At 35.7% G+C, this 20158-nt stretch overlaps 1 protein-coding gene and 1 long non-coding RNA gene across 5 annotated transcripts in view; one reads left to right on the top strand and one right to left on the bottom strand.

Annotated features, from left to right (window-relative positions):
* Nucleotides 1-20158, top strand: part of DSC1 (desmocollin 1) — a 361845-nt gene that overhangs the window by 210505 nt on the left and 131182 nt on the right. The gene's annotated exons all lie outside the window — the stretch shown is intronic.
* Nucleotides 242-18851, bottom strand: LOC132665892 (uncharacterized). The gene is made up of 3 exons (XR_009604338.3): nt 18659-18851; nt 4227-4339; nt 242-3096 (listed from the first exon to the last, which is right to left on the bottom strand). It is a non-coding gene; the product is annotated as an uncharacterized LOC132665892 (long non-coding RNA).

The raw sequence follows: 20158 nt of genomic DNA, 5'->3' as shown, positions 1-20158 counted from the left end.
ATGGAAATTTTCCTTGGGATCAGAGAGCAAGAAAAAAGAACAATAATAGTTTTCTCTTACTACTGTGTCTTTCCCACACAAATTTCCCTTAAAAATTTTCAACTGAGCCTGTACTTGCTGCCACACACATATACATACACTGACATGTATGTACACAGATACACGGAATGGAAGAAATTATGACAATAGGAAACCGAAGTAAAGAACTCTCTAAATTTTTGTCCATTTATTTAAAAGCAGTCAATTTAAAAAACATAAATTTATAAAATTGTAAAATATATGAATGAGTATAGCATTCCAAGTGAGGGATATTCTTCGCAGCTTAAAAAGCATGTTTTAGAAAGTTAACGGAAGTAGAACCATAAAGTCTTGCAAATATAAAGGAACTTTGGTGTCATTCAATAGGTGCTATTCTCTTATCCTCTCTATGAGGTGGACCCAGACAATCGAAGTGACTGGCCCATTTTCTCCCCCAAATTTGGGATTGTGCCAAGCTTATTCATTATACAACAGAGCCCTTCAAAAGGAAATTACCTTCATGGGCTGATGTGTGGCTAGACACTTAGCTTATTACAAAAATGCTTAAATAAATACATTAATAACAAATTAATAATGAGGCGTTTTTCAGGTAAACCAGCTCTGTGTGTAAGCCCGTAATCTTTGAAGCTGATGTCATAAAGATCAACAGTTTATCAACATAGCCTCTGATAACACTCTCAAGGAGTAAACACCACATTGAAATTGCTTTGTGAAATTGTTGTTGGGCATCACCAACATGTTAGATAGGGCATGTAGAAACTGAAGTACTATCTACGCACTTGACATAAGTTGTTTCAGTTCTATATGAAACATATCTTAATTAAACTTCCAATCACTCTGTTCTGTTGAAACAGAGAGGTTAAAATTGCAGGGTTTAAGCTCCATGAGAACAGGACTTGTGTTCTTTTCAAACTATCTGTACCCAGCATCCAAATGAGAATCGGCATAAAATGGATACTCACTAGATACCTGCTGAATGAGTGAAATGAGACAGATGGTATTCACATAAAATGCCAAGTGACTACAAAGCCCATGTTGATTCCAGGATGACCTATTGACTCCCAGGCTCTGGTGTGAACAGAGCTAACTGATCATGAAAGGAGTTGTGCTTTAGCTCCTATCTCTGAAAAGATCGTTTGTAAAATCTTTTTTATTTTTTTAAATTTTTTTTCAGTGTTTATTTTTGAGAGAGAAAGACACAGAGTGCAAGGGGGGAGGGGCAGAGAGAGAGGGAGACACAGAATCTGAAGCAGGCTCCAGGCTCTGAGCTGTCAGCACAGAGACCAATGTGGGGCTCAAACTCACCAACAGTGAGATCAGACCTGAGCTGAAGTCAGATGCTTAACCGACTGAGCCACATAGGCTCCCCGATCATTTGTAAAATCTTAACAGAAAGACTAATATGTACCTTAAACCAGGTAAACAGAGCTTTGTCAAATTTCCCCTGCTAAGGCACCTAGCTCTACAATACATCAAAACACCAAAACAAAACAAGAAACAAACCTTGCCACAAACTCTACCCATCTGTTCACCAAATAAAAAACTCACGTTTTAAAAAACTTTGATAGACAATGATGTTAATGTGGCTTCAATGTAACAGTCATGCTAGATTCAGGGATGCATTTTGTTAGCTCATGTTAGCTCTAAAGTTTGGTCACATTCAGTTCTTTAACACTGGATTATACTTACTTTCAAATAACATATAAGACCCTTGTAAATCTTCTAGAGTAATCCAGCCATTGCTGGGTACAAGAAAAGACCAAAGGAAAGAGTCACCTGTCCTCTTACAATCACAGATTCTACTAATGTGGAATGGTACATGAAACCAGTAGATAATTACTTAAGGTTTTATAGTCTATGAAAGCAGACGATTTCATAGCTTAGCAGAAAGAGTCTAGAGGGAGGTGAGGGAGATGATATACCACTGAGCAGATAATCTGCTGCCCACATCATATGGTCATCATAGGTCAGGCATATTAGTCATTGAATAAAAGCTTGGGTTTATTGTGTCTTTGTCTAGGATAAATTTGTTCCTAATACCTGGAATAACATCAGAAATCAGTTGGCAAGTCCATGACAAATTTGCAAGAATGTTTGGAGAATTTCAATGTGAATATTCTTCTACTCTCAAACAATACAGACTTTATTGCAGTGTTGAGTTCCACTGGATGCATAATATGGACAAATAGTCTAAGAATATTGAGAAAATCCAGAATAGAATCATAAAAATTATTGATGTTGGAAAGTAAGCTTGATAGAATAAAATGTTTGTATTCATTCAAGGTAGCTAAAGCTTGGAAAGGGTAGTCATTTTTACGTCTATTCAGTCAACAAACATTTATTATTTAAAAATGGTTGAATTTTTTCATCATCTTCGGTGTCTCATAGTTTTTAGTATTCTCTCTCAAGTTTATATGCTTTTACCTTTCACTCCCTCTGCCTGACTACTTCTCATCTTCAAAGAGTCACCTGGGGCTGAGCTCTGGAATCCTTTCTGACTCTCTAAACAGGCAGTAAATACTCTTTCTACAGGCTCCTAGAGTGCTCTGGACTTTTTTTTTTAATATTACAAATTTCTGTTTAATTTCTGTTTTATATATAATTTATTGTCAAGTTAGCTAACATATAAAGTATCAGTGTGCTCTTGGCTTTGGGAGTAGATGCCTATGATTAATTGCTTCCATACAATACTCAGTGCTTATCCCAACAAGTGACCTCCTCAATGCCCATCTTCCATTTTCCCCTCCCCCCTCATCAACCCTCAGTTTGTTCTCTGTATTTAAGAGTCTCTTATGGTTGGACTCCCTCTCAGTTTGTAACTATATGTATTTTTTCCTTCCCTTCCTGCTTGGTCTTCTGTTAAGTTTCTCAAATCCCACATGTGAGTGAGAACATATGATATCTTCTTTCTCTGACCGATTTCGCTTAGCATAATACCCTCCCATTCCATCCATGTCGTTGCAAATGGCAAGATTTCATTCTTTTTCATTGCTGAGTAGTATTCCAGAACTTCTAACAGAGCATTTATCCCTCTTAGGTTTTAGGCTTTAGTTTTCCCTAAAAAAGAAAACAATACAAAACAACAATAAAACAACAAAACTCTTTAAATTCCTTGAGTTCTCACACAGTGCTCAGAACACAGTATGCATTCATAAATGCTGTGTAAATGAGTAAAGCAGTGAAATAAATGATTTTTAATCCTTTCAGAAAAAAAACATGGTCAAAGAATAAGGAAGATAATATGGAGAAAGTGATGCTGGGAATCCACAGAGGTTCATGGAAATCTCTTTCAGATCCCCCAAAAGTAATCCTGGGAAATCCACTTGAAATTTTCTCCATTTATTATTGAACATTTTTAGCTTTGACTGAGTTTTTTTTTAATGTTTATTTTTGAGGAGGTGGGGAGGGAGAAAGAGAGAGAGGAATAGAGGATCTGAATTGGGCTCTGTGCTGACAGCAGACAGCCCGATGTGGGACTTGAACTCACAAACTGAGATCATGACCTGAGCCGAAGTTGGATGCTTATCTTACTGAGCCACCCAGGTGCCCGTTTTTCTTTTTTTTTTTTTAAATAAGGATTTAAAAGTACATGAAATTAAAAGCTCCAACCATTTCCAAAACATTATCTTCTCAAAGTCTAAACTAAATGCGAAACTTTAAACTACAAAAGGAAACAGCTTGGATGAGAGGTTACTTTCTGAGACAAATGAAATCCAATTCATTCAGGACTAATGGGTACATGGATTAACTTGACATTATCCGTGGCCAGCAAGGTCATCTCTTGGAGACATTCAGTTCTCTAAAGATAAAAGCAAATGGGAATGTGCTAAGTTACTGAGGGGCAACTCAGCTCCCTAATAGGCACTGGCCACCTCCCAGCCTTCCCTAGTGTTGCTGCCTCAGCAAAGAATGCCTCATCCTCATCCTCTGCCCATCACTTTAGTACCTGGCTTCCACCTCCAGGCACAGAGGCTGCCTCCTTCCATTAACTTTTTGGATATATCTTAAAATCAGAAGAACACATCTAAAATACCTCTATGGCTGATTTCATTCTGACCTGAATTGCAGTTGACTGTTTACACATTTCCCCATACGTACTCATCCTTCTCTTACACACACACACACTCTCTCTCTCTCTCTCTCAAATATGCGTCTTCTTTCCCTAGAAGAAAAAGATGGGGGCTTACTTGTCTTTCACAGAGTCTTTCATATTGTAACTTAATATGTCTTCATAGGAAGAAGTAAATAATGGAGAGTAAATGAATGGGAAGTGCTTAGTTAATGCTTGTGGATAGTTTTCCTAAATAAAGGAAAGAAAACAAGTAAGCGTGAAAGGAAGAAAAAAAGGAAGGAAGGAAGGCAGAGATATTTGGGCACAAAGTGCATGATGTACTGAAAAATGCAATCAGAAAGCACCATTTATATACCCTTGAATTTGGAGTAGTAGGATAGAATATTTTTGTGTCTCTCTTTTAATAAAGAATATGCTGTAAAAGGACATTAAATAAGGGAAGAAAAAATGTGGTGAAGGAAAATGGATAGATGTAATCTGCTGTTTTTAAAATGTTCCCTGAGATTCATTCATGCCAGAGTGTGGATTCTGCAACCTTGCACATGCAAGCCAGCACTTATTGTATGTTGAAAAATAAAACAGAAGTCTACCTAGTTTGATTGAGGTCTTGGCATAGCCTAAAGAAAGTTAAAGAGACCCAGTTTTCTTAGATAGCTAACATTATAAAATGGAGGAATTCTCAGAAAATAAGGAGTCGGACCAATTTTATATTTTTCCAAACCAGAGACCAGTTGGTAAATGCCACCGCAACATTTATGTTGCAGAATTATGCATCTCCTCCAAGCTCTGAAAGAATACAATCACATACTTATCTGATGTTTATATGTTTATCTTAAGTCAGAATTAACTTAATATGAAAGGAAGTCGTTTATTTTCTGGGTCAAAAGCAAATTCTAATGACCTTGTGGAAGAGAGAACTGTTTTAAAATTTCTGTTTGGGGCGCCTGGGTGGCTCAGTCTGCTAAGCGTCCGACTGGCTCAGGTCATCTCACAGTTTATGAGTTTGAGCCCCGAGTCGGGCTCTGTGCTGACAGCTGGGAGCCTGGAGCCTGTGTCTCCCTCTCTCTCTGCCCCTCCCCCATTCATGCTCTGTCTCTCTCTGTCTCAAAAATAAATAAACATTAAAAAAATAAAAAAAATTGTTTGTATGCCTACATCCACACACGATATTGATTTTCTTCAGCTCTTCTCGGAGGGGCATTCATTAAAAATCCTGCATCTAAAATCCTACTCTCATAAACTATATCTCAAAAACCTACCCAGTCTGTCATCACCGCCATTTTCAAGAAGTGTTTATCAGCCCTCAAGTGGAGTGTTTTGACAGCCATCACTCTGGAGGCCACTCCCGAGTTGAGAGGATTGTGATTCATCACCTTGGAAAGAGGGAGGCGGTGCTACTTCTGGAGGTGGGTTTGGAGAGAAACCTGAGGCTCTAAAACCTCACCAACATGTCCTCATTATTCTGTGAAAACTTCTTTGTCCTCCTCTAATATATCAACTCAGCTCATAGGGATCTTTTTCTTTTCTTCTTTGTGGGCACTCAATCTGTGTTGGTTTCCTAAAGCAAAGCGATCCCTGACATAGGAAGCTTGGGCCTCCCTGGAGGGTTTGGATACATTTCCCAGGTCAAACCAGACCAGTACTGATTCTGGACTTCTGTTATGAGAAGGGCAAGAAATTATGTAAGAAGTTCTGTGTCATAATACAGTCAGGATTTGTTTTTTAACTGACTAATATTTACCTTCTGAAAAAAATGAACTCAAAAACATTTTCATTTAGAACAGCATCAAAGAGGCTGATATCAAAAGAAAATGTTATTTTGGAAAGGTTAGAGATGAAAGACACAAAACACGGGCTGGGAAAAGTATTCCAGTTTTTTGTAAGAAAACTGTTTCATCCAGGAAGGAAACATGTTCTTTGGGATTTAAAAAACTTAGTAATAAAGATTGTAAATTTCAGAATGTGATTTCTAAAAAAAAAAAAAAAAAGCAACAACATATCTGGTGTTCTTCTATATGAAAACTACTTTGTAGACAATCTACACACAGATCTTCATTAAACACACACTCACACACACACACACACACACACAGCACACTAAAACTGCTTATTCAGTGACGCTGCTCACCAAAGGAATTATTCTTTGACTCTGTTTTTAGTTGGGCGTGGAAAGGTAATTTTCCCCCTTGGCAGGAAGCTTGAAGGGGAGCCAAAGTGAACACCCATGTGAACACAAAACAATTAGGAAAGACTCATTCTGAATCAGTTTGTTCCCATGAACAAGCTGGGATTTATTAATCTGCCCTGATTAAAATTAATTAAAACATAGACTTGGGAGTGGGTAAACAAGTGAACAGGGAAAAAGACAGTCAGGGGCAACTAAATATTTAAATATTCTGAGATCATAAGAATGAACACTAATAAGAAATATAATTAGTACCATCATTACTTTTTTATTAGTCATTATTTTTAAAGAATGAGAAAAGTATTAGTGTTAGAATTTCTATCTCACAAATTTGGTTTTATGAAAGCATAGATAGATATAATTCTTAAAAATTAGATATTCTCAATACTTAGAATTCATAATTCTTTTTAAATAAAAAGATTTGTTTCAGTTTTTGATAGGACTATACAAAGTCAAGTTACTAACCACGTGAGGTAGTTTTCTTTGAGAAATGAAAAATAGTGCTTATTTGAAAATAGAACTTTCTTTTCCAAATTTTACAGAGTTAAAGATTTTTTATGGAAACATTACAGTATGTATTAACTTTTCTTGTATACAATATTTGCTTAAGAGTGGAGGCCAACATAATTGTTATAAATAGTTGCCTAACATGTGCATGGGACATTTGCTTTCAAAGTTATGAGTAAGAGGTCAAGTTGGACCCATCAAGTGTGTTGGTACAAGTACAAATAGCTTTGGAGGAAAAAAAAGGCACCACCCAAACATCATTATTTAATTCACAAGTGCAATTAGTTGCAAACATTTTCAGGCATAATTTTGTCAGGTCTTAGTGTATTATTCTGGCTAATAACAGCAGAGGTCAATGCTGAAAAGTTGATCCTATTATACCTTAATTCTGAGAGTTAACTTGCTTTGATAATGAAAATATGTTGTGTGCATATGGATCGAAAATAAAATCTCATGGGATTTTTGTCTTATTGAGAAGACTTACTGGCTCAAATTTATTTTCAGAATTTTGTATCCTTCCACTTTCTACAAAACAGAGTCATAGTTAGACTTCCAGAGTGGCTTTAGAGTGCTCTAAAATAATCTGTCCTGGAAAAAACAGTGCTTCATGTTCAAAGTTGGGCAGATAAAGGAAAAGTTACATTTAACAGTTTTGATTAGAGACTAGTGAGACCATTGGAAATCGTTATTGACTCAAGATAAAGAGGCCCTGCTCCAGTATCCGGCAAATAACACGTCACTGAAGGAATCGGTTTTGTTTTTCTCACCTGAAAAATATGGAGATAGCCACAACCAACATCCACTTATTTAACAGGAATATTTTGTTTATAGTGATCACAATTGAGAAGAATTTTGAACTTGGAAGATATGGTGCAAAAGACAATTTTAAGTTGCCATAACATTCTGTAATTTAACACATGAGAGTTTTGCTTTAATATTTAGGAAGAATCTCCCTAATTCTATAATCTGAAGAGTTTTTCTCTTCAATTTTGCTGAAAGTATCAAGTAGTTTACCTTTTATTAGAAAGAAATTATAACATAAGGTACTATTTTTAATTAAAATGCTATTTTAGTTGAGCTGATCATTTTTATCCATTATCTTATATTTCTATGTATTCTTATACATCATAACCATATTGTATACATTGTTTACATCATAATATTATCAGTGAATATGACTTTGTATTTTTGAAGGTACTACCATAGTCTATCTTGTCTTATCAGAATTCTCTAACCTGTTTCATTAAACCGATATATTTTGGGTTTTTGACCTTTTTTCCCCTTTAATTTTGTTATTGTTATTATAAGTGTTCCATTAGATCTCCATGAATTTCTCTTTGCTGTTTCAAATGCTTTCCTTAGGATAATCCATATTTAGCTTTCTCTTTCCCTGACCTGTACTATACTTTATAGAAGCCATTATTAAACTAAAAGGTAGTATTTTATTGTTTCCCCCAAGTCTGACCTCAATTAATATATTAGCTTCTTTTAAAAAAATTTTTTTTAATGTTTATTTATTTTTGAGAGAGAGAGAGAGAGACAGAGCATGAATGGGGGAAGGGTAGAGAGAGAGGGAGACACAGAATCCGAAGCAGGGTCCAGGCTCTGAGCTCTTTTTGACCCAGAAAATAAACGAGGCTTGAACTCATGAACCACGAGATTACCCCCTGAGCCGAAGTCAGACACTTAAAGTACTGAGCCACCCAGAAGTCCCCTAAAGTAATATTTTAGATCAATGATTTCTTAATCATTTTAAAGAAAATAATTTTTAAAATTATTATGTGAAGATAACACTATTGAAAGGGATTTAAAATTTGGCCTAGTTTATATGCAGTTAAAATTAATGATCCATTAACAAAACCACTCCCAGAATTTTGAAAGAAGTTCCTTCAATGAAAGATCCCAACATTATGGTAGAAAATAAATTGCATGACGTGATAAATTTTAAATCTTAGGCTGAGTTGCTATACATTCATTACGCTGACCCAAAAGTACTGCTCTCCTGAATGTGCTCTTCCATTCATTTATGTGTTTGTCACTTTATCATCCATTGGCCACTTAAACAGGACTACAGGATGTATACAGTAACTGGTTACCCTAAATTTTTGCATTCATTCAACATTGTTAGTTTACAGACCCTTTTCTAGGCTATTAGGTTACAGTAACATAACACATTTCCTTTCTCCAAGGAATTTAGAATCTGTGTTTTTCTTGCTACAGAAAGTTCCATTTCTTCTCATGTTTTTCCCTTAAAAATACTACCTAATCTTAAAAACCCAGGTCATTCGATGCCATTTTGCTGAAGTTCCCAACACTCACAGTCAGAATTTATCCCTCCCACTTGTATCTGTCAGATAACTTTGTTGTTAGCCCTATTTTTAAGCACATATCCTATTCTGTCTTTTGTTATAGGATGGTGTAATGGTTTGAAGAATACTCTGGAGTCAGACTTCTTGGGTTTGGTCCCATTTCTATATCACTGCTATCTCAGGAAGTTTGTTCACATCTTTGTGCCTCAGTTTCCTCGTCTACAACAGTGCTAGAACCTACTCCAATGTTTGTTGTAAGGATGAAATGAGATATGTGTGAAGTACATGCACTAAAAGAATATTAGCTATTACTATCTATCTTTCTCTTTAGTTTGTGAATTGCTGGAAAAAGTACTCTATTTTATTAGTTTTTGCCTTGCTGATAATTATCACAGTGAATATCAGGTAGTAATAATGAGTAACATTTTAATCTAGAACAAGTTTTTTAATCGGTCATTTTTCAGCTTTGAAAATCACCAAAGGATTTTGGATAAATCTCTAAAAAAGCAAATTATTAGACTGATTAAAAGTAAAACAATTAGGTAGAAAAATGAAATTGCTTGAAAAAATATCTATCCTTGAAACCTCAAGTTTAGAAGGTTGATGGGGGGGTGGGAGGGAAGGGCGGGGTGGGTGATGGGTATTGAGGAGGGCACCTTTTGGGATGAGCACTGGGTGTTGTATGGAAACCAATTTGACAATAAATTTCATATATTGAAAAAAAATAAATAAGTGTTAAAAAAATAAAAAAAATAAAGAGGAGGAAATAATAAAAAAAAAAAAAAGAAAAGAAAAGAAAAAAGAAACCTCAAGTTTATTCAGTGTGATTGAATTGAAGAATTGACCCCTCAACTTTTTCAGATCCTTGGCTGATGGGTAAATTTGGGTTGCTTGGTAGATTTCTAAAGAAATCTGTATCTTTCTTTTTTTTAAATTTTTTAAAAGTTTTATTTTATTTTATTTGAGAGAGACAGAGACAGGCTGAGTGGGGGAAGGGCAGAGAGAGTATTCCAAGCAGGCTCCATGTCACCAGTGCGGAGCCTGAAGCGGGGCTCGAACTCACGAAATTGTGAGATCATGACCTGAGCCGAAACCAAGAGTCGGATGCTCAACTGACTAAGCCACCCAGACGCCCCAGAAATCTATTTATTTTCAGTTACCAAACAGATGGTATATACCAAGGTGGGTTATAAGACCCATTACAACCCTAAGTAGCAAGATCTTGTCCCAGTCTCCTCAACCGGCATTAGAGTGCAGCTCTAAACTCCATGGTCACCCATCAGAAAGGATAAAATAAAAAGACAGAAAATACTGAGGGTTGTCAAAAATATAGAGCAATTGGAATTTTCACATGTTGTGGTTGGAATATGAATTGGTAGAAACACTTTGGAAATTGGTGCTATCCACTAAAACAAATGAATATGTACCTACCCTATGGTTTAGTGATTCCACCTGCTTGATATATGCCTGTCATAAATGAATGAATATATGCACTGCAAGACATATGGGAATGTTTGTGGAAGAAGTGCTATGCATAATAGGCCCAACCTAGAAATGGCTCAAATGCCCATCAATAGAATGGGTAATATATTACAGTGTATTCATATAAATTAAGTACTATACTGCAGTGAGGATAACTGATCAATAACACTCCCAAATACATGAATGAATCACACAAACATAGTATTGGGTGGAAGTAGCCTGATACAGAAAAGAACATACAGCATTATTTCATTTATTTAAAGTATAAAGACAGAGGTGCCTGGGTGGCTCAACCTGTTAAGTGTCCGACTTGGGCTCTGGTCATGATCTCACATTCCCGAGTCTGAGCCCCGAGTCGGGCTCTGTCCTGACAGCTCAGAGCCTGGAACCTGTTTCAGATTCTGTGTCTCCCTCTGTCTCTCTGCCCCTCCCCTTCTCATGCTCTCTCTTTCTTTCTCTCTCTCTCACACATTAAGAATTTTTTGAAAAAATAAAAATGAAGTAAAAAGACAAAATCTTAAAAACAAAAGGCAGACAAAAAACCATGCTGTTAGAATTCAAGCTAGTAGTTTCATTTGAAGTAAGTGATGAAGGGCCTTCATGTTCTAGATCAGAGAGAGCTAGTGACACGGATATAGCCACCTGATAAAAATTCATTGAGCCATGTGCCCATGATAGGTGTACTTTTCACAGGTATCATAGCTACACCATATTTATATTATATGTTAATTTAAAAAGTAATTGAAATTTCCCTATGAATCTGAACAGAGCTTCTTATAAATTTGCTTTTATAAAGAACTTTTGGGTCCTGCCTAAGGGAAGCAGGGAAGCCAAACACACTGCAAAGTCCATCTCCTAAAGCCAAGACTCCACTTTTGTGTGTCCAGAGGCATCTACATTACTCTTCTCTGTCTAGAAGGATAACCCTAATACTGCTTTTCTAGAGTTTCAAGGGAAAAACAAACAAAAAAAGCACACAAAAATACCCACCCCCTTCCCTTATCTTCTGACTCAGCCACAGGAAAACCTGGCAATAAGCTCTGATGTTTACCCCCCCTATCTAAAAACATAGGGGCCTTTATGTAAATGGAATTCCTCTGGCACCACAGCTATACCTGAAGAAGTCAAGCATCCTGGCTCCATAAATAATAATTAACACTAACTATTATTCATCAATCACAGAAACTAAGAGTTTATGTTATATTTTTGGGTTCTAATTTCCTTGTACTGAAAGTCCATAGAGGAAAGTCAATTTCTAATGGGAAATTTGAAACTAGATGGGGGTATGGGTGCTGCATCTTTGGTGTGATTAGCCTGTTCTACCCATGGGCAAAGGAGGAGGGAAGTACTTTTGTAGAGTGACTCTGTCCTGCCTCTTCTTTTCCTTGTTCACTTTGGCAAAGAACTGCATATATACTTTTATTCTGCAGGAGGGATCAGGAGACAAGTGTGTCTCAGATGCAGAGTACCTAAAATTTCTAGGTAGCTAATGTGGAATAATAACACACATTCCTTCCTACTAACTTTGTTTTTTAATTGTATGACTTCAGTTGAGTGCCAGAAATGAGCTTGATGCTGTCCACAGTTCACTTACTATCACATTCCATGAGATTAGGAAGAGTTTAAAATACAATTAGTGTCATCTCTGCTTTCAGTGATAATTAAATTATGTATTGGCTGCCCTTTTATGCAAGTGTGAAATCAGCTTGTTGGCTAGAACCAGTGTTTTAACTCTACTTGGTTTGTGGCAAGACTGACTCCTCGCAAAACAGTTACTGAACTTCTTTTGTCCTTCCCAAATGTCCAAATCTTCTCTACCTGACACATGATGTGACCAGCTCTTTTTTTATTCATGGCCAAATATTACTGCTTCTTCCTCTATGTGACTTTCCAAATTTATTTTCTCTTTTACTACTTTGATCAATGCAATTTTTTTCTGGCCTCTACATCATTTCTCTTTCTCTCTGTTATTGCCAAACCTTATAATCCTGACTATTACTATTTTTCTTGCCTCTGTCCTCCAAAGGCCTTCCAAGGCCGTTGTGAATTGCGTAGATGAACACTTCTATTGTTTCTTAATATTTCAACTTTAGGTTTTTTCCTATTTCTTTCAAGTTCCCCATGATACGATCATGCCATTTTCTCTTCTATATACCTCTTTCTATCTTCTATTACATCACTCATGCTTAAGTGATCCAATTTCAGTTAAAATGGCTTTCCCATTCTTGTTCGTAAATTTTCGTTTTCAAGCCTATTTAGCAAAGTGTGAAATAAAGGAGCCCAGTTTTTCTCTCTATATTTCTTCATCTATATGTATAATGTGCTTGCTGGGTGTTATAGTGTATAATACTAGCGAGAAATTTAGACCAAATCTTCCAAGAATTTTTAACTTGCTAGTCTTAAATACACAAAAAAATCAGATTTATAGGATGAATATGTTGGAAATTTTTGGCTTTCAATTTATAAGTAGACTGCATAGACCCTTCTTTGTCTCCATTTTCTATTTGTCCTGTACTCAATAACATCCAGATAAATCATCACTCCAACCATGGCCCGTCAGCACCCAGGGTCTTGCTATTGTTGCTTGTGTGACTTTAAGTCCAGTTCTGGTGCTTTTCCTCAACCTTTGGGAAATACCTCAGGAAAATCCCTAATATCCACAGGCTCAAAGACTCTGAAAATGAAGAGGGAAGGAACAAAGATGAAGAAAGAAAAAAAAAATGGAAGAAAGAACAATGATATGCAGGAGAATAAAGGAAAGAAACAAGATGAAGGAAGGTGTGAAAATGCAACAGGGGCAGAGCGGGAAACTCTGGTTGGGGAAGGTCTAAAGAAGGAAAGTTGCTGAGGTTGTATGGGACTGCCAGGAACTTTCTCTTTGCTGAATCATGTAGTTCCATATGGGTCAGCTGGCTTGCAAATTACGATTTGCAAAGAAACACCACATCTTTGTACCTGTGACACACAAGGCTTCACTAGTTTGCTAAAATAACATTTGATTATATGGTAATCTAATTTAGGAAACATGGTAAACGGGCATTAAATTTTAGATAGCAGGTGACTGACAAACACTGTAGAATTTGAACATTTATCCACATGTTTAGATATGGAATACCAAGTGACTGGAAATCAACCAATAAATTTTTAGGAATGGAGAAACACATCTCATTTTGAAGGAAAAATACCTATATCTATCCAGAGAAACTCTGTTGATGAATGATATGGCAAAAGATTAATAGCTTTCAGTACTGAGAAAATGCTTGTTCCCTCTTTTTCTTTCTTTTTTTAAAATTTATTTTGAAAGAGACAGAGATAGCACAAGTAGGGGAGGGGCAGAGAGAGAGAGAGTGAGAGGGAATCCCAAGTAGGCTCCACGCTGTCAGCATGGAGACTGGTGCAGGGCTCAAACCGTGAGATCAGGACCTGAGCCGAATTGGAGTCAGACACTTAAATGACTGAGCCACCCGGGGTCCTTTTCAGTATTGCATGAGTGTGGAAGAATTTAGGTGCACCTGACTGGGGTAAATGGAAAGATCCGGATATTATGTGATTCTTATTAATGAACTGTATCTTTCAGTTTTTCCTACAGGCTAACCTTCCCCTTGAGGGGACTTTGATCTTTGATGGGGTATTTAATCAGGGATGGCATGATTGGTCATGATAATGAACTATCTTCCTAGAAGAGTCTCTAATCACAAAGTTTGGTCAGGAAACTGGCATTTTAATAATAACGATAACAGCCATAACCATCTGTGTAGAGAAAACATTATAGCTTCAAAAGTATGTCATCAAATAATATTTTATTGGCAGGCAAAAAAACTTTATGGGTTTTCATTTAAAACTCAATCGAATTGAACAAGTACCTTAAAACCCAGTGTTTAAATTAGAATTTCCCTCCTGATGTATGCAGCCATGCTTAGTTTCAAGAATCATTGTCATAATATTCATCATGATTCTTTGCTTCTACTTCAAGAAATGCAAAAAAAGAATTGGAATTAAAAATGCTTTTTTTCTGATAAGAAAATGACCCAAAGTTGGAAATTGGACTTTTGAAATGTATCTGTCACCCTGTCACTCTGCTGACATTTATTAGTAAAAAAAATAATATAATGAATCAAGAAACAGAAATCTTTATAGATATAAAAAGCCTTCACAAAGATTTTTGTATTGAGTATAAAATGTATTTGAAAGCCTAGGCTACACTTTAGGTAGGAATCCCTTAGAGATCACATCATTGTGATGATGATAGTTACATTGTTTTCATAATGAATGATGGTTTGTAACATTCCTAGCCATCTTCACCACGGAATTTAGTAATACTTCATGAGTGAGTACAGCTGACTACAAATGTTGAGAAGAGATTTGCTTAGGATGCTGCCACCTTCAGGAAACTTTACCTTATGATAATTTTTATCTGTTGTTTTGGAGAATCCATTTCTGTTTAGAAAGCATCAAAATTCCCTGATTTTCTTTTACCCAATAACAGAGAGTTGAATGGCACTGTTGATATTTTTAAAATTCTATTTTGGAAAGCATTTAAAATGGGTTGTGTTATTCCATTAAGAAAAAGAACATCATTTTTATTAATGGAGATATGATGTGAATTTTATATTTAAAATATTATCTCTGACTTAGCAAAATACATACATCACTACAAGTGGTTGGATAAATAACTAAATATTATTCCTTTTTAAGAGGTATTAAATGATAAAGCAATTCACTTACAACTTCTTAGGCCTTTTAATTATGTGACTAATACAGTCATTCTTCATTAATTCTATAAGACATACTGAAGGAACTTACGCTTCTGTTTAAAAAAATCATCTTTCACACCATATTGGGTTGAAATATTGCTAATTATTTTGAAGTTTGCCCAAGGTCATAGCTCATTACAAGTGTAAATCTACCTAAAACTAAGGATTTGTAGAATTTTTCAATTGACAATAAATTCCTCAAATTTCCTCAATTCTTATCATGTCCTGAAGAATAAAATCACAGATGAATAATAATTAAAAAGCATTTCTTTAAACATATTTCTGTGTGCAAGAACATTTATATTTATGTTTCTGTGGAAGTAACATTCCAAAACATACATGCCAATGTAAAAGGTTTTAGCTTATTAGACTTTTTTTTTTTAAGTTTATTTATTTGTTTTTGAGAGAGAGAGAGCATGAGCAGGAGAGGGGCAGAGAGAGAGGGAGAGAGAATCCTAAGCAGGCACCACTCTGTCAGCATGGAGCCCAACGAGGGGCTTGAACCCATGAATCGTGAGATCATGACCTAAGATGAAACCAAGAGTCAGAGGCTCAACTGACTGAACCACCCAGGCACCTCGTGTTTATTAGATTTTTTTTTAAACAAAAAGAATAAACATTTACCGTACTCACTGAAATTACACAATAATTACATAGAGTTAGTCATTGTTTTCCACTCCACCTCTAAACCCCTACCTCTCTTTTAAGTATCTTTCTGTATAATAGTACCTACAGAAACATAATACACACAGCTACACACACGTACACCTGTGCACACACACATTATGTATGCATGCATGTATACGTTAAAAAAATTTTTTTTAATGTTTATTTATTTTTGAGACAGAGAGAGACAAGGGATGGTCAGAGAGAGGGAGACACAGAATCTGAAACAGGCTCCAGGCTCTGAGCTGTCAGCACAGAGCCCGACGCGGGGCTCAAACTCACAGACTGTGAGATCATGACCTGAGCGGAAGTCGGATGCTTAACCAACTGAGCCACCCAGGTGCCCTGCATGTATACATTTTTAAAGAAAATTTAGTTTCTACCTCACACTGCTCTTACATGGTTGGAGTATTTAATTGCAATTAAGATCATTAAGAAATTTTCTTATATATAACAATTTATCCTTGCACTTAGGGGATGATCAGAAAGGAAGTAGAGAATATTGGCTTACATATAGGAAAAAGCAAAGGGGTGTCAGGGCCTGGATGTGAGCTCTTGGTTTGAATCTTGGTTTCTTAACTTATTGTGTAACCTTGGGGAAGTTACCTAAACTCTAAACCTTGATTTCTCATCTATAAAATGGGGAAAATATTACCTGCTTCACTTTTTGTGGAGTTTAATGAGACAAGGAATGTGAAGTCTTCAGCACAGTGTCTAGAATATGGAAATCTCAAAATAAACATGTTTGCAATCATCTTCTACTTTCATTCACTTAGGTGTAGATGAGCAAATTGTCTGGTAACCTTGTTTGGTACAACGGTCTACAACCAGCCTTTAAACTTTACTTAATTGATTACATCTATTTAAAGCCTGCCCTTCTTTTATTTGGCCAGCTATTCTTTGTAAGCGTTAATGCTTTCTAAAGACATAGAACATGTGCATACGTGCACGCACATACACTCACAGAGTATGCAGAGGTAGCTCAGGTTTTGTTAAGGCAATTTAAATGTTTTCATTTATTTATTTTTTAAAAATTCAAAAAAGTTTTTTTATTTATTTAAACAATCTCCACACCCAACTGGGACTCGAACTCATGACCCTGAGATTAAGAGTCTCGTGCTCTTCTGACTGTGCCAGCCCGGCATCCCTAAATGTTTTCATATATAACAGAAGCACAAAGTCCCATTTCCAGTTGGTTGTACTTTGCAAGATACTTTGCAACAAGATTTTTAAAAACTGTATTCCCAGAGAAATAAGGATTTATACAAATGAGAAGTTCCCTAAGGGAAGGACAAATGATGAGCACAAAAGCTAATGCTTTTCTCTTATGTATTGCCTAGTAGTTTCTTTTCTTTTCTTTTTTTTAAATCTTGATTGCTTGCTAGGTTTTAGGGATATTTTAGGTCTTTTTTTCACTTCATTGATTATGTTTGTTTTGGAGTTATGTTTGTGTGTGTCTCTGGACCTGTATTTGCTCAAGAATACTTCCATTCCAGCACCAATTTCTTAATCAATCACCTGTAAAGTTATTCAAAAGGCATAGTAAGACACAGTGATTTTTAGGGAATGCCTGGCTGGCTCATTGGTGGAGCATGTGACTCTTGATCTTGGGGGTTGTGAATTTTCGCCCCACATTGGGCAAAGAGATTACTTAGTAAAATAAAATACTGGTTTAAAAAAAACCACACAACCATTTTCATATAGTGGCTTTGCAGCCCTTAAACTTGCTCAATTTTTTAGTAGTTATAGGCATTTTTACCTCATGCCTCAAGATTTTTACATACAGAATTATACCATCTTTAAAGAAAGTCCATTTTTACTTCCCTTTTTCCAAACGTCAGGCTGTATGTTTCTCTCAAAAGTGTTATATTGATCAAAACAAGCCAGATATCAAAGAATATAGACTTTATAATTTTATTTGCATCAAATTCATGCCAAGAGTATAGAAAACTAATTTTGGTGATAGAAGTCAGAAAAGCAATTAGTTCTGGGGTAAAAGAGGGCTTCTTATTGGAAAGAGACATGGAGAAATTTTCTAGAAGGATAGATATGTTCTATACCTTGATGTGGGTATGGGTTACAGTGGTATATACATATGTCAAAACTCACTGATGTATATACAACTAAGCTTTGTACATTCTTCTCTATGTAAATTCTACCTCAGAATAAAAACACTTTCATTTTTCATTTCATTTCATTTTATTTTTGGTATGGGGAGATAATGGAATTAATGACTAAAGATTTACATTACAGGCCTCCACATAGTTGCATTTGACTCAGAACTCTACCCTTGACAGACCAGGAGTAACAGCCCTAAATCTAAACATGAAACTTTTGTAGGCCACTACAGCCAAAGGTTTACATTAAAATTTTAGATAATTAAAAACCCAATAACCAGCTGAAGAGAGAAAATGATCACCTCCATTGGGATAACAGGAGTTGAGCTCTTTTCATTTTAAATCTTGCCCAGTATCAAGGTGCTAATGAGAATAAAAGATTCAATTAATACTTTTAAAATTTAGGACTTATTATATACAGATATAAATTTATATATATATATATATATATATATATATATATATATATATATACACATACATGATTCTATCTTTTTGGTAACTTGAGTTAATAGGAGATTACTTACTTTAAAACTGTAAGGTGATATGCAGGCAATTGCTATATCCATTTGTAGGTAATTCAAATAGGCTGGAGACAGTCTGTAATTACATGTGTTTATAAATATAAAACATCTATACACAGCTAAATAAAATCTGTATTCAGCACAGCTCAACATACAAATTCTTTCCTCAGAGAAGGAAAGCATATTAAATGAGTGAAATGAGTCTGAGTTGCTTTAGTTGAACATTAAGTTGAGGGCAGGGGACCAGCCGCTGATAAGAGAAAAATGTGGATCTGGTTCTCAGAGTGAGAAATGTTAAGGAGGTGCAGTTTGCTTTGTAAATAGCAACTGTGGTGAGATACAGAAAAACAGATGGCTCAAACACAATGCCAGTCACCATTTACTTCAAACAACCTTCTACTTCTATTTAATTTATATGCAAATTTCCAAGAGTACTAGCTTTAAGAAGAGTTGAGTAGACAAGTATATTCAGTCTTTTAAAGTGTGAGAAAAGGTTTTAAAATTTTTGTAAAAACATTTGTTAGATACACTGATATAAATTCGAATTAAGAAGAAATCACACTCTTCTGTCCTTAGTACACACTGCACTACAAGGGAGTGTAACCTCTGGTCCTCCTTGCTTTGGGCACATACAGCCATCTGCTTCTGTCATATACATCCGACTGGTTTTCAAAAAGGTCAGGAGATAGAGCACTGATTTGTGCTTTCAGTGAGGTATAACATGAATAATAATTTAAGAAAAAATAAGAACAAGCTTTGATAGAAAGGAGTCATACTACAGTTAAAAAAGAAAGTAAATAGGTCAAGACAGTACCAGAAAATATCAGAGAACTCTGCAATTACCAAGGACTTTATTACCTTTCTAATTGAATAGTTATTTATTTCTTTATGGCTCTTAAATTTAAGATGGCAACCTAAAAATTATTTGGAGTGTTCTATAGTTTTGTGCCTATGGTACTGGAATTTTTGGAATTCAAATTCCCTGAAGACTAGTGATAGACTTATTATTATAGAAAGGTTTCCCTTGTAAATTCCTTAATTACATTTTACCTGTGAAACACCCATTTTTAGTAATATATTTTCAGCATTTAAAGCATATCCTTGGGGCGCCTCAGTGGCCCAGTGGGTTAAGTGACCGATTCTTGATTTTGGCTCAGGTCATGATCTCATCAGGAGTTTGAGCCCTATGTCAGGCTCTGTGCTGACAGCTCGGAGCCTGCTTACGATCCTCCCTCCCACTCTTTCTCTGCCCCTCCCCTGCTCATGCACAGGCTCTGTCTCTCTCAAAATAAAGAAACATTTATAAATAAATAAATAAATAAATAAATAAATAAATAAACTCTTTAGGTTTATTCTTATACCTTATTATCTGTTCACATATTCAACTGACTTCAATACAATAAGTATCAGATTGAACTTAAAGAGATACAGCTTCTGGTAGGCCTATCGATCTCCATCTTTATCTCTAATGTATTAAGTTTATAAAACCTAGGCTCCTTATCT

Source organism: Panthera onca, chromosome D3 (assembly GCF_046562875.1).
Source record: "Panthera onca isolate mPanOnc1 chromosome D3, mPanOnc1 haplotype 2, whole genome shotgun sequence".
NCBI classification, from domain to species: domain Eukaryota; kingdom Metazoa; phylum Chordata; class Mammalia; order Carnivora; family Felidae; genus Panthera; species Panthera onca.
The sequence above is the reverse complement of the archived record's forward strand: the minus strand, read 5'-3'. Positions and strand labels throughout refer to the sequence as shown.